A 6,000-nucleotide genomic window follows, 5' to 3' on the forward strand; every position below is an offset into this window, starting at 1 on the left:
GTGTAAATTGCTGCAGGACATCAGGGAGAACATCTTGTTCTTCAAAATAATGTAATGGAAATTCAGCCTTTAATTCATTCAATATCATTTCTTTAATCAAATAAAAACCATAGGTCCCAGTCAAGGTTTTAAAACAAAGTAAATAATTTAAGTTACTAGTTCCATATCTAGAAGACCTCAAACAAACACCAGAACATTCTTAAGCTCTCTCACTTCTGAGATAGTTTATTTGGGCTATTAGTCTCAAGACCCCAACCGAAGATTGTGTTTTTTTTGAGGGAACTGCTGTTATTTCAAGATAAAATTCCATTCAACTCCCCAGGACTGCTCAAGGTTACCAAAGTGTGTATGTGTTGAATGCAGAATTATATCACATAGCTCCTTTACTTTTTCTCCCCATCTCCTATTCTCCATAATCAGATGATGAGAAACCCCAAGAAAAATGACAGCAACAACCTACAATCAGTAGTACGGAGAGGTCGGGCCACAAGACATCATAAACTGGACTCTCATCCTCGGACACCTGAAAGTTAGAACATTATATGAATACCAGGCCAGCTATGAAAAATATAACTCTAATGTAATAAATAAAAACTTCATTCAGATATCCCATTTTCTCACGTTTTTTTACCCCATTTTTTCTGAATCTGAAGCACAAACATGCTGTTTGGCCCATCACTTCTGTGCCAACTCTTAGAAAATATTCCAATTATTTTCACTCTCTCTGTTCTAGTCCTAAACCATCAATTCCAATTTAAAGTTATTACCAAATCTTCTCCCAACATACTTTTTAGGTCACTTATTCGAGATGTTAACTCATTATATAGATACTGGGTTTTTTTTGTAGCCAATTACAGTGAAGCTTCTGGTTACTGCTCTTTGACCGTGAAAAGAATTTTTTTCTGGTGAATCAAAACCCTTTATCATTTCTGAACAACTCAGAATCTCCTCTGGCCCCCTCTGCTCTCACCTAGCTCCTCTAGCTCACTCATGTATTTCCTTCTCTTGGAGTTGCAACACTATGGACCTTGTTGAAAGTATATAGCCATCATACACAGTGTCAACAACAATACCTGTATGATATGTTTGCTTCACTCTACTTTGCCTGCAGGCTTGGAGACTTGAACTATCTTTTAAGTCAACCAGGTAAATAATAACTAATCAGGACCATGAATGTGCCGCACTTTATGTTGACCATGACATCTATCATAGAAATTTGACCTTAACAACAAACATCACAACTGCAGAAACATCAACTGTTGCTTGGTCAGCCTTTGACAGACTACCCCACACATGCAGTGCACTTGGGGCCAGTTCTCCAAAAGCCTGAAAATATGCTCAATGTTCCTGGCCTTTACATCTGTCCTCAGAGTGTAGAAACCATCCTCTACAAAAGGAATCAAGGTCTCCATGAGATGAAAATGCATAACTTCTATTCAATGTTGTGAAGCAGCATGCAGTGATGCAGGTGTGACGGACTTTAAAGCTAGATTTCAGATGGAATTTTGCTTAAGGCTACGCAAGACACTGATAAAAAGCTGAACTGTATCTAATATAACCAATCCTACTAATACCCCAACATACCAGCTTGATCAGATGAGGGTCTACAGGACTACACAGAATTTACATGTTAGAAACCAGGTCACATGGCCCAAGAGGTTGATGGCAAGGTTTATGCTGCAAACAAGCCTACTCCCACCCATATATCAGTCTTTCCTTTTATTCTTTTCTTCCTCATGTGTTTATCTAGCTTTCCCCTAAATGCATCCGAACTGTTCAGCCAAACCACTTCCTATGGTAGCCAGTTCCACACTTTCACTATTCTCCAGGTAAAGACACTTCCTCTGAGTTCTGCATTCCCATCAAGTCCAAAACCAAGGGCACAGGTTTAAGGTGAGAGGGAGAAGATTTAAAAGGGACCTAAGGGGCAACTTTTTCAAGCAGAGGATGGTGTGTGTATGGAATGAGCTGCCAGATGAAGTGGTGGAGGCTGGTACAATTGCAGCATTTAAAAGGCATCTGGATGGGTAGGTGAATAGGAAGGATTTAGAGGGATATGGTCAAGTGCTGGCAAATGGGACATCTGGTTGGCGTGGACTGAAGGGTCTGTTTTCATGCTGTACATCTCTATGACTCTAAGTCATGATATCTTATCGTCATCTGACATTAACAGGGACAGTCCACCAGAAGACAGAACAATCAAGATGCAGGAAGCTGAAGCTGGGAACAGACAAAGGAGATCTCAGCATCTGGGTTGTCCACTGTGCCAGAAGTGCAAACATGCTTTTTGACTTTAAAAGGCATCACAGCAAACTTGACCACACGTTCATCTAACACGTACTGCACACAAGGAGTAGCATGAGTGCAAGAGGTGAGTACTTAATGTCACAGCACAAACTTACCTAGAGGAATGCTCACATCATTGTAATAAAGTCTTACTGCCCACATTAGCCTTACAAGGGATGTATTTAAAAGCTTTTAAAATTTACTTGCATTTTACTACTCTATGTTGAACTCTTACATGAATGCACATTGCTTGGCAAGGAACAAAGTAATGAAGCAGCACCATAAACAAAAGGCATTGAGGACAGGCTGAAACCTCCAAATATATTTACTGAGAATTAAGATGTAACTGTTTCCAAATATCATTTTGGGTGTGTTAGGCCAGGGAAAATGAACAGATGCAGTCAGAATAAAATTTAAAATCAAGATGAGTACATGTATTTGATCACTGAACCCTTGCTGAAAATCATATGCAAAATTGAGACAGGATCAGACTTGCTGTGGTACCCTTTGCAGCTGAATAGTGCACACACACGGTCCTGGCTTGCAATGAAGAACAACTTCAGTGAAGCACTAAAGGGACAACAATGGTCATGGACTGATATGTCAAAGGAGTTTGTAACTTCTGTTGGGTTGGGGTAAGGGATGGGAGGAGGGAGGTCAAAGAAATATTTAAATTGAAAGCAACAGCAAATTTTTCTGAAGTCATACTAAAAATGTATCATACTTTGCTTTCAAAAGCACAAAATATAACTTTTTAAACATCTAGATTTTAATATAAAGACAAAATATTAACTTTGCTTCTCTGTCCAAATATGCTGCCTGGCCTGGTGAGTGTTCCCTTATTTAGTGAGTAAGTTTTTATAGGATTTTTAGCTTTTGGAAAAGAAAAACTGAGAAATCCCTGAAATATTTTACCTTGACTTCCAATAACAAAATATTACTCAACATGTCAATCTGAAAAATCAAAGTAGCATATGAATTGATAATATAGATAGTTAAACAAATCTCAAGAGTTACTAATGTTTAAATATTAGGAAGCATTTCAAAATGTGCCTAAATTATAAATCAATCTAGATTTTGGAGATAAAATAAACTTTTCAGAAACTCATCAACTCTTATGCTGATCAGTAAAATATATATAATCTTCCATGAGGGCATAAAAGAATTGCAGAAATTTCTTATTTAGTAAAATTTCATATAACTTACCCCCTCAAACAAAAATTTTATTTGCAAATTAATCTCTGCAATATATATGAACTGTGGAATATCCTGTACAACACGTACAAACTCCAGCTTTATCCCTAGTGCAAATGAATTATTCTTCTTCCCTGTTTCTAAATCTTTAAAGCAGTAAGAGACAGATCCAAAACACTACATCTCCCTTCAATCAGTGAAGTCACCAAGTGACACAGGCACAAAATTTCATCCCAACTGTACAATCCCAGACACAAGAGTATTACACTTTTTAAAAATGCCCCTTTTACAGAAAAATACATTATTTAAGACTGCAAGTTAATGTACAATTTCAATGCAAAATACCTTGACAACTCCGCAAAGAAACTACATGGAACCAAAGTGACAAAGGAGAGTTGTTTTAAAAAAAGTGACTCTGAAGTCCACTACCACATGCATGAGAAAATAGAGGCGACATAGAGTCGGTCCAAATTGTCCATGCCGACCAGATATCCCAACCCAAACTAGTCCCACCTGCCAGCACCCGATCCATATCCCAACTATCAAAATTCAGCTCCCCCTTACCCTATACACTCCATGCACTCGATTTAATGGCTTTCTTTCTTTGAGGGAGATAAACACTGAAAAGCAAAAAGTGCAATTTGTTTGTTTCCAAGTAAACCTGTGTAATTAGAGCAAAGATGCTCATGTTATTTCATTGCTCCAGACCCAGACATAGTCTTCCCCCACAGAAAGGCGTTGGGCTTTTGGTGGAAGCAAAGACGGATCGTGAAGAATCCAGGGAGTGGGGGGTGAGGGAGATAGGGTATCAAGAGTGGGAGGACAAGAATGGAGGAAGGGATAGCAAGAGAAGGAGATGAGACCAGGGGACAGTCGGAATAGGTGGATGGCACAAGGAAAGCAGGGAACAGTGAGAATGGGACAAAAAGTGGGTCAGAGGAGGAACAGGTGACACGAGCAGGCAGAACAGGACTGGGAAGACGAGAGCAGGAATACAGCGACAACAGTGAGAAAAAGTGGGAATGGGGCAATCAGATTGGGGGAAGCAAAAACAGAAGTTGCTGGAAAAGCTCAGCAGGTCTGGCAGCATCTGTGGCAGAGAAATCAAAGTTAACCTTTCATGTCCAGGGACCCTTCCTCAGAAGGAATATTAACTGAAATATTAACATGGATTTCTCTTCGCAGATCCTGCCAGACCTGCTGAACTTTTGCAGCAACTTCTGTTTTTGTTATTGATTTACAGCATCCACAGTTCTTTCAGTTTTTATTTAGAATGGGGGAAGAATGGGAATGAGATAAGGAGTGTATGGAGTGTGTTAATATGGCAACAGGAATGAGCAAAAAGGAAATGGGGTGATGAGAGTGGAAGATGGAGAATAAATTATGGTAGTAGTGGGAAAGAGGGGGAATGGGACAGTGGGAGTGGGGATGGGCAGGAATGGGGCAACTGGAGTGGGAATGGGGCAGTGAGAAAATAAGGGAATTGAGAGGGGGGAAAGCTGATTGAGACTAGAGGCGAGTATTTGTGGATTGGGAGAAAGCAATGTGGTAGGTTTAAACCCTCAAACCTCTCAGTAGTTCAGAGCCCAGCTGATGGAAGGAGGATTCAGCCATCATTTCACACTCCATTTGGATTAAGGAAAGGTGGGGGTGATGATTCAGACAGAGGGCGAGGGGAAGAAAAGTCTACCTCTGCTTTCCAACCACTTCCATTGCCCAGAGCCCGAGGTGATAGTTTCCCTCACAGGTAAACTGAGGAGAAAGATGCTGTGAGGAGGGAGACGGCACTGACTGGAACAGCAAAGTTACCACAAGTACTTACCTAAAATGGCCACTGCTGCAGCCAAAATACAAACAGCTATTATTTGGGAACTTTACTGCCGACGGTGCTCGCACAGGCTCCAGCGCGCAGGCTGCTAGCGGAAACCCTCCCCCTCCCCCCCTCAACACACACAGAGACAGAGAGAGAGAGAGAGAGCGCCCCGGCCAGCCCACTGACCGCCCCGCCCCATACCCCGCATAGTCCCGCCCCATACCCCGGCATAGCGCCGCCCCACACACAATACACACCCTATTGGACCGGCTGCGCGCCCGTCAACACTCCCGGGATTCCCATTGGCCGGCCGCCGCTGTCACTCACAGGGGTCAGGGGTGGAGGGAGTGGGGCGGTGCTTCCCGTTGCAAAGCAGGGTAAAAGCGTGCGCGCGGCCGAACGAGGCGGGAGCGCGGAGTTGGAGGGGGGAGGGGAGGAGGTGAGGATTGGGGAGCGGGAGCGGGAGCGGGAGCGCGCGGTAGGGGCCTGTTGGAGGTGGGGAGGGGGATCGGGGGCACGCCGGAGGGTGCGCGGGGAGTGGGGGGCCAGGAGGAGGTGCCAGCGGCCTCCTCCCCCCCGCTGCCGGGCTCCCATTGTGCGGGCTTTGCTTTCTGATCCAGTCCACACAACAACAAAGAGCGAATAACCCATCAATGCAAACCATACTTCCTCATGCACTTGCAGAAAATGCAAACAAACCCATTAAA

At 42.9% G+C, this 6,000-nt stretch overlaps 1 protein-coding gene across 3 annotated transcripts in view; it reads right to left on the reverse strand.

Moving 5' to 3' along the window:
• chd6 (chromodomain helicase DNA binding protein 6) overlaps positions 1-5,426 on the reverse strand; it is a 266,964-nt gene extending 261,538 nt beyond the window's left edge. Inside the window, exons 1-2 of one of the 3 annotated variants that reach the window (XM_043710967.2) lie at positions 5,303-5,376; positions 461-523 (exon numbers count right to left, since the gene is read on the reverse strand). The gene's annotated coding sequence lies outside the window, so the exon portion shown is untranslated. Of the gene's footprint in view, positions 1-456; positions 530-5,302 lie in introns of those variants that run through there. The other 2 variants (XM_043710968.2, XM_087994672.1) reach the window with 2 other exon arrangements.
• Between the last annotated feature and the right edge of the window lie 574 nt (positions 5,427-6,000).

Source organism: Chiloscyllium plagiosum, unplaced genomic scaffold (assembly GCF_037043375.1).
Source record: "Chiloscyllium plagiosum isolate Xiang-an unplaced genomic scaffold, Cpla_swu_hap1 HiC_scaffold_15, whole genome shotgun sequence".
NCBI lineage: Eukaryota > Metazoa > Chordata > Chondrichthyes > Orectolobiformes > Hemiscylliidae > Chiloscyllium > Chiloscyllium plagiosum.